Source organism: Crinia signifera, chromosome 1 (genome assembly GCF_055691185.1).
Source record: "Crinia signifera chromosome 1, ASM5569118v1, whole genome shotgun sequence".
Taxonomy (NCBI): domain Eukaryota; kingdom Metazoa; phylum Chordata; class Amphibia; order Anura; family Myobatrachidae; genus Crinia; species Crinia signifera.
The window spans coordinates 118,019,316-118,028,730 of NC_139217.1; the positions used below are offsets into that span (position 1 = coordinate 118,019,316).

Genomic DNA, 9,415 nt, shown 5'->3' on the forward strand with positions numbered 1-9,415 from the left:
TAAATAGATATATGTACTTGAAAGTGACCCCTACCACCAAGAAGACGTACAGTGGGCATTGGATGGGTGGAACCTCTTCTTGGTGGCAGGGCATTTTTACAGCCAAAAACGAGAGTCGTGCGTGTGTAGTTTATATGTAGTTTATATATTATATGGCTTCATCGGCGAAAGCCTTGCGTGTACCGTTTGCTGATGGAGAGGGACATGAGAAGATCTCCAGATGAAAGTACACAGTATACCAGTGGAAAACAGGTGCAGCTAGCAAGAGGACATCGCTGGAAAGGGGAGAGTATTTTATACATAATGAAGAAAAAGGACTACAATGTCGAGATAACAGGGAAGCACTTTCATGGATCCCTTGATTTCCAGGACAAGGAACTCATGATTGAGGCAGTCATCAAGAGTCAAGTTGACAAAGCCCAGCAGTGGAGCGACGCTGATCCCTGCAGGCAAGGGCCAATGCCGGTTGTCTATTTCTGTGTCCGCCGAGGTCGTCCAGATCTGGTAAGGCTCCAGTGGGGCACAAGAGTTTTTAACATTACCCCTAGCCCACCAGTGTGTTGAACCCCTCATTAGATGGGCACCATGCCTGCAGCACAGAGTGCCTTACGCCCTGATAGTTTACTCATGTTAGTCGGGTACTAGGCCTGTATAAATAAATGTATATACTTTTTTACAGAGTGGGCAATTGTCTCAATAGGGGATCCTAAGCTATCACCTACACTGTAGAATAGTTATCAAATGGGGACCCTTGCCATTATTAAAGGTAATGTGACAGCATTCACAAGTGAAAACCGGCATCAAGGGACATTGTACTAGCAATGATCCTTGACCTAATCCAGTTGAGTGTTGTCCATGTCTTACCTTTATGAGATTGCCTGTTCCTCACATCTTTCTCTTCCCTAGATAGTCACCTGACCTTTCTACCTGGACTGTTCACAGCAGCTTAGCGGCCTGTGGAATAAAGTAATGCAGACATGTTACGTGTGATCAACAAAGGTTATTGAAATATCTTTGACTTCACACAGTAGATTGATTATATGCACAGGACAGATTATGCAAAACAGTTTAATATCAGCTGTGTATTACTTGCTAAACATTTTGCATGACCCAACATTTCAAACAGAAAAATCATCTGTTAAGTGTTATGGCGAGTCTTTACAAGTAATCACAGTGATATTAAAGGCTTGTGTTATTTTACATGCAATAAATAGATTTGTAAATAGATTATATGTACTTGAAAGTGACCCCTACCACCAAGAAGACGTACAGTGGGCATTGGATGGGTGGAACCTCTTCTTGGTGGCAGGGCATTTTTACAGCCAAAAACGAGAGTCGTGCGTGTGTAGTTTATATATTATATGACTTCATCGGCGAAAGCGTTGCGTGCACCGTTTGCTGATGGAGAGGGACATGAGAAGATCTCCAGAGGAAAGTACACAGTATACCAGTGGAAAACAGGTGCAGCTAGCAAGAGGACATCGCTGGAAAGGGGAGAGTATTTTATACATAATGAAGAAAAAGGACGTCAATGTCGAGATAACAAGGAAGCACTTTCATGGATCCCTTGAATTCCAGGACAAGGAACTCATGATTGAGGCAGTCATCAAGAGTCAAGTTGACAAAGCCCAGCAGTGGAGCGACGCTGATCCTTGCAGGCAAGGGCCAATGCCGGTTGTCTATTTCTGTGTCCGCCGAGGTCGTCCAGATCTGGTAAGGCTCCAGTGGGGCACAAGAGTTTTTAACATTACCCCTAGCCCACCATTGTGTTGAACCCCTCATTAGATGGGCACTATGCCTGCAGCACAGAGTGCCTTAAGCCCTGATAGTTTACACATGTTAGTCGGGTACTAGGCCTGTATAAATAAATGTATTTACTTTTTTACAGAGTGGGCAATTGTCCCAATAGGGGATCCTAAGCTATCACCTACACTGTAGAATAGTTATCAAATGGGGACCCTTGCCATTATTAAAGGTAATGTGACAGCATTCACAAGTGAAAACCGGCATCAAGGGACATTGTACTAGCAATGACCCTTGACCTAATCCAGTCGAGTGTTGTCCATGTCTTACCTTTATGAGATTGCCTGTTCCTCACATCTTTCTCTTCCCTAGATAGTCACCTGACCTTTCTACCTGGACTGTTCACAGCAGCTTAGCGGCCTGTGGAATAAAGTAATGCAGACATGTTACGTGTGATCAACAAAGGTAATTGAAATATCTTTGACTTCACACAGTAGATTGATTATATGCACAGGACAGATTATGCAAAACAGTTTAATATCAGCTGTGTATTACTTGCTAAACATTTTGCATGACCCAACATTTCAAACAGAAAAATCATCTGTTATGTGTTATGGCGAGTCTTTACAAGTAATCACAGTGATATTAAAGGCTTGTGTTATTTTACATGCAATAAATAGATTTGTAAATAGATATATGTACTTGAAAGTGACCCCTACCACCAAGAAGATGTACAGTGGGCATTGGATGGGTGGAACCTCTTCTTGGTGGCAGGGCATTTTTACAGCCAAAAACGAGAGTCGTGCGTGTGTAGTTTATATATTATATGGCTTCATCGGCGAAAGCGTTGCGTGTACCGTTTGCTGATGAAGAGGGACATGAGAAGATCTCTAGAGGAAAGTACACAGTATACCAGTGGAAAACAGGTGCAGCTAGCAAGAGGACATCGCTGGAAAGGGGACAGTATTTTATACATAATGAAGAAAAAGGACGTCAATGTCGAGATAACAAGGAAGCACTTTCATGGATCCCTTGATTTCCAGGACAAGGAACTCATGATTGAGGCAGTCATCAAGAGTCAAGTTGACAAAGCCCAGCAGTGGAGCGACGCTGATCCCTGCAGGCAAGGGCCAATGCCGGTTGTCTATTTCTGTGTCCGCCGAGGTCGTCCAGATCTGGTAAGGCTCCAGTGGGGCACAAGAGTTTTTAACATTACCCCTAGCCCACCAGTGTGTTGAACCCCTCATTAGATGGGCACCATGCCTGCAGCACAGAGTGCCTTACGCCCTGATAGTTTACTCATGTTAGTCGGGTACTAGGCCTGTATAAATAAATGTATTTACTTTTTTACAGAGTGGGCAATTGTCTCAATAGGGGATTCTAAGCTATCACCTACACTGTAGAATAGTTATCAAATGGGGACCCTTGCCATTATTAAAGGTAATGTGACAGCATTCACAAGTGAAAACCGGCATCAAGGGACATTGTACTAGCAATGATCCTTGACCTAATCCAGTTGAGTGTTGTCCATGTCTTACCTTTATGAGATTGCCTGTTCCTCACATCTTTCTCTTCCCTAGATAGTCACCTGACCTTTCTACCTGGACTGTTCACAGCAGCTTAGCGGCCTGTGGAATAAAGTAATGCAGACATGTTACGTGTGATCAACAAAGGTTATTGAAATATCTTTGACTTCACACAGTAGATTGATTATATGCACAGGACAGATTATGCAAAACAGTTTAATATCAGCTGTGTATTACTTGCTAAACATTTTGCATGACCCAACATTTCAAACAGAAAAATCATCTGTTAAGTGTTATGGCGAGTCTTTACAAGTAATCACAGTGATATTAAAGGCTTGTGTTATTTTACATGCAATAAATAGATTTGTAAATAGATTATATGTACTTGAAAGTGACCCCTACCACCAAGAAGACGTACAGTGGGCATTGGATGGGTGGAACCTCTTCTTGGTGGCAGGGCATTTTTACAGCCAAAAACGAGAGTCGTGCGTGTGTAGTTTATATATTATATGGCTTCATCGGCGAAAGCGTTGCGTGCACCGTTTGCTGATGGAGAGGGACATGAGAAGATCTCCAGAGGAAAGTACACAGTATACCAGTGGAAAACAGGTGCAGCTAGCAAGAGGACATAGCTGGAAAGGGGACAGTATTTTATACATAATGAAGAAAAAGGACGTCAATGTCGAGATAACAAGGAAGCACTTTCATGGATCCCTTGAATTCCAGGACAAGGAACTCATGATTGAGGCAGTCATCAAGAGTCAAGTTGACAAAGCCCAGCAGTGGAGCGACGCTGATCCCTGCAGGCAAGGGCCAATGCCGGTTGTCTATTTCTGTGTCCGCCGAGGTCGTCCAGATCTGGTAAGGCTCCAGTGGGGCACAAGAGTTTTTAACATTACCCCTAGTCCACCAGTGTGTTGAACCCCTCATTAGATGGGCACTATGCCTGCAGCACAGAGTGCCTTAAGCCCTGATAGTTTACACATGTTAGTCGGGTACTAGGCCTGTATAAATAAATGTATTCACTTTTTTACAGAGTGGGCAATTGTCCCAATAGGGGATCCTAAGCTATCACCTACACTGTAGAATAGTTATCAAATGGGGACACTTGGCATTATTAAAGGTAATGTGACAGCACTCACAAGTGAAAACCAGCGTCAAGGGACATTGTACTAGCAATGACCCTTGACCTAATCCAGTCGAGTTTTGTCCATGTCTTACCTTTATGAGATTGCCTGTTCCTCACATCTTTCTCTTCCCTAGATAGTCACCTGACCTTTCTACCTGGACTGTTCACAGCAGCTTAGCGGCCTGTGGAATAAAGTAATGCAGACATGTTACGTGTGATCAACAAAGGTAATTGAAATATCTTTGACTTCACACAGTAGATTGATTATATGCACAGGACAGATTATGCAAAACAGTTTAATATCAGCTGTGTATTACTTGCTAAACATTTTGCATGACCCAACATTTCAAACAGAAAAATCATCTGTTAAGTGTTATGGCGAGTCTTTACAAGTAATCACAGTGATATTAAAGGCTTGTGTTATTTTACATGCAATAAATAGATTTGTAAATAGATTATATGTACTTGAAAGTGACCCCTACCACCAAGAAGACGTACAGTGGGCATTGGATGGGTGGAACCTCTTCTTGGTGGCAGGGCATTTTTACAGCCAAAAACGAGAGTCGTGCGTGTGTAGTTTATATATTATATGACTTCATCGGCGAAAGCGTTGCGTGCACCGTTTGCTGATGGAGAGGGACATGAGAAGATCTCCAGAGGAAAGTACACAGTATACCAGTGGAAAACAGGTGCAGCTTGCAAGAGGACATCGCTGGAAAGGGGAGAGTATTTTATACATAATGAAGAAAAAGGACGTCAATGTCGAGATAACAAGGAAGCACTTTCATGGATCCCTTGAATTCCAGGACAAGGAACTCATGATTGAGGCAGTCATCAAGAGTCAAGTTGACAAAGCCCAGCAGTGGAGCGACGCTGATCCTTGCAGGCAAGGGCCAATGCCGGTTGTCTATTTCTGTGTCCGCCGAGGTCGTCCAGATCTGGTAAGGCTCCAGTGGGGCACAAGAGTTTTTAACATTACCCCTAGCCCACCAGTGTGTTGAACCCCTCATTAGATGGGCACTATGCCTGCAGCACAGAGTGCCTTAAGCCCTGATAGTTTACACATGTTAGTCAGGTACTAGGCCTGTATAAATAAATGTATTCACTTTTTTACAGAGTGGGCAATTGTCCCAATAGGGGATCCTAAGCTATCACCTACACTGTAGAATAGTTATCAAATGGGGACCCTTGCCATTATTAAAGGTAATGTGACAGCATTCACAAGTGAAAACCGGCATCAAGAGACATTGTACTAGCAATGACCCTTGACCTAATCCAGTTGAGTGTTGTCCATGTCTTACCTTTATGAGATAGCCTGTTCCTCACATCTTTCTCTTCCCTAGATAGTCACCTGACCTTTCTACCTGGACTGTTCACAGCAGCTTAGCGGCCTGTGGAATAAAGTAATGCAGACATGTTACGTGTGATCAACAAAGGTAATTGAAATATCTTTGACTTCACACAGTAGATTGATTATATGCACAGGACAGATTATGCAAAACAGTTTAATATCAGCTGTGTATTACTTGCTAAACATTTTGCATGACCCAACATTTCAAACAGAAAAATCATCTGTTAAGTGTTATGGCGAGTCTTTACAAGTAATCACAGTGATATTAAAGGCTTGTGTTATTTTACATGCAATAAATAGATTTGTAAATAGATATATGTACTTGAAAGTGACCCCTACCACCAAGAAGACGTACAGTGGGCATTGGATGGGTGGAACCTCTTCTTGGTGGCAGGGCATTTTTACAGCCAAAAACGAGAGTCGTGCGTGTGTAGTTTATATATTATATGGCTTCATCGGCGAAAGCGTTGCGTGTACCGTTTGCTGATGGAGAGGGACATGAGAAGATCTCCAGAGGAAAGTACACAGTATACCAGTGGAAAACAGGTGCAGCTAGCAAGAGGACATCGCTGGAAAGGGGAGAGTATTTTATACATAATGAAGAAAAAGGACGTCAATGTCGAGATAACAAGGAAGCACTTTCATGGATCCCTTGATTTTCAGGACAAGGAACTCATGATTGAGGCAGTCATCAAGAGTCAAGTTGACAAAGCCCAGCAGTGGAGCGACGCTGATCCCTGCAGGCAAGGGCCAATGCCGGTTGTCTATTTCTGTGTCCGCCAAGGTCGTCCAGATCTGGTAAGGCTCCAGTGGGGCACAAGAGTTTTTAACATTACCCCTAGTCCACCAGTGTGTTGAACCCCTCATTAGATGGGCACTATGCCTGCAGCACAGAGTGCCTTAAGCCCTGATAGTTTACACATGTTAGTCGGGTACTAGGCCTGTATAAATAAATGTATTTACTTTTTTACAGAGTGGGCAATTGTCCCAATAGGGGATCCTAAGCTATCACCTACACTGTAGAATAGTTATCAAATGGGGACCCTTGCCATTATTAAAGGTAATGTGACAGCATTCACAAGTGAAAACCGGCATCAAGGGACATTGTACTAGCAATGACCCTTGACCTAATCCAGTCGAGTGTTGTCCATGTCTTACCTTTATGAGATTGCCTGTTCCTCACATCTTTCTCTTCCCTAGATAGTCACCTGACCTTTCTACCTGGACTGTTCACAGCAGCTTACCGGCCTGTGGAATAAAGTAATGCAGACATGTTACGTGTGATCAAAAAAGGTAATTGAAATATCTTTGACTTCACACAGTAGATTGATTATATGCACAGGACAGATTATGCAAAACAGTTTAATATCAGCTGTGTATTACTTGCTAAACATTTTGCATGACCCAACATTTCAAACAGAAAAATCATCTGTTATGTGTTATGGCGAGTCTTTACAAGTAATCACAGTGATATTAAAGGCTTGTGTTATTTTACATGCAATAAATAGATTTGTAAATAGATATATGTACTTGAAAGTGACCCCTACCACCAAGAAGATGTACAGTGGGCATTGGATGGGTGGAACCTCTTCTTGGTGGCAGGGCATTTTTACAGCCAAAAACGAGAGTCGTGCGTGTGTAGTTTATATATTATATGGCTTCATCGGCGAAAGCGTTGCGTGTACCGTTTGCTGATGAAGAGGGACATGAGAAGATCTCTAGAGGAAAGTACACAGTATACCAGTGGAAAACAGGTGCAGCTAGCAAGAGGACATCGCTGGAAAGGGCACAGTATTTTATACATAATGAAGAAAAAGGACGTCAATGTCGAGATAACAGGGAAGCACTTTCATGGATCCCTTGATTTCCAGGACAAGGAACTCATGATTGAGGCAGTCATCAAGAGTCAAGTTGACAAAGCCCAGCAGTGGAGCGACGCTGATTCCTGCAGGCAAGGGCCAATGCCGGTTGTCTATTTCTGTGTCCGCCGAGGTCGTCCAGATCTGGTAAGGCTCCAGTGGGGCACAAGAGTTTTTAACATTACCCCTAGTCCACCAGTGTGTTGAACCCCTCATTAGATGGGCACTATGCCTGCAGCACAGAGTGCCTTAAGCCCTGATAGTTTACACATGTTAGTCGGGTACTAGGCCTGTATAAATAAATGTATTCACTTTTTTACAGAGTGGGCAATTGTCCCAATAGGGGATCCTAAGCTATCACCTACACTGTAGAATAGTTATCAAATGGGGACCCTTGCCATTATTAAAGGTAATGTGACAGCATTCACAAGTGAAAACCGGCATCAAGAGACATTGTACTAGCAATGACCCTTGACCTAATCCAGTTGAGTGTTGTCCATGTCTTACCTTTATGAGAATGCCTGTTCCTCACATCTTTCTCTTCCCTAGATAGTCACCTGACCTTTCTACCTGGACTGTTCACAGCAGCTTAGCGGCCTGTGGAATAAAGTAATGCAGACATGTTACGTGTGATCAACAAAGGTAATTGAAATATCTTTGACTTCACACAGTAGATTGATTATATGCACAGGACAGATTATGCAAAACAGTTTAATATCAGCTGTGTATTACTTGCTAAACATTTTGCATGACCCAACATTTCAAACAGAAAAATCATCTGTTAAGTGTTATGGCGAGTCTTTACAAGTAATCACAGTGATATTAAAGGCCTGTGTTATTTTACATGCAATAAATAGATTTGTAAATAGATATATGTACTTGAAAGTGACTCCTACCACCAAGAAGACGTACAGTGGGCATTGGATGGGTGGAACCTCTTCTTGGTGGCAGGGCATTTTTACAGCCAAAAACGAGAGTCGTGCGTGTGTAGTTTATATATTATATGGCTTCATCGGCGAAAGCGTTGCGTGTACCGTTTGCTGATGGAGAGGGACATGAGAAGATCTCCTGAGGAAAGTACACAGTATACCAGTGGAAAACAGGTGCAGCTAGCAAGAGGACATCGCTGGAAAGGGGAGAATATTTTATACATAATGAAGAAAAAGGACGTCAATGTCGAGATAACAAGGAAGCACTTTCATGGATCCCTTGATTTCCAGGACAAGGAACTCATGATTGAGGCAGTCATCAAGAGTCAAGTTGACAAAGCCCAGCAGTGGAGCGACGCTGATCCCTGCAGGCAAGGGACAATGCCGGTTGTCTATTTCTGTGTCCGCCAAGGTCGTCCAGATCTGGTAAGGCTCCAGTGGGGCACAAGAGTTTTTAACATTACCCCTAGTCCACCAGTGTGTTGAACCCCTCATTAGATGGGCACTATGCCTGCAGCACAGAGTGCCTTAAGCCCTGATAGTTTACACATGTTAGTCGGGTACTAGGCCTGTATAAATAAATGTATTTACTTTTTTACAGAGTGGGCAATTGTCCCAATAGGGGATCCTAAGCTATCACCTACACTGTAGAATAGTTATCAAATGGGGACCCTTGCCATTATTAAAGGTAATGTGACAGCATTCACAAGTGAAAACCGGCATCAAGGGACATTGTACTAGCAATGACCCTTGACCTAATCCAGTCGAGTGTTGTCCATGTCTTACCTTTATGAGATTGCCTGTTCCTCACATCTTTCTCTTCCCTAGATAGTCACCTGACCTTTCTACCTGGACTGTTCACAGCAGCTTAGCGGCCT

The 9,415-nt window shown here is 43.0% G+C and overlaps 1 protein-coding gene across 2 annotated transcripts in view; it reads right to left on the reverse strand.

Annotated features, from left to right (window-relative positions):
• The window catches only part of PDGFC (platelet derived growth factor C), a 617,067-nt gene extending 608,860 nt beyond the window's left edge, over positions 1–8,207 (reverse strand). For both annotated transcript variants that reach the window (XM_083172335.1, XM_083172307.1), the window contains exon 1: positions 8,116–8,207. The gene's annotated coding sequence lies outside the window, so the exon portion shown is untranslated. The remainder of the gene's footprint in view (positions 1–8,115) is intronic.
• Between the last annotated feature and the right edge of the window lie 1,208 nt (positions 8,208–9,415).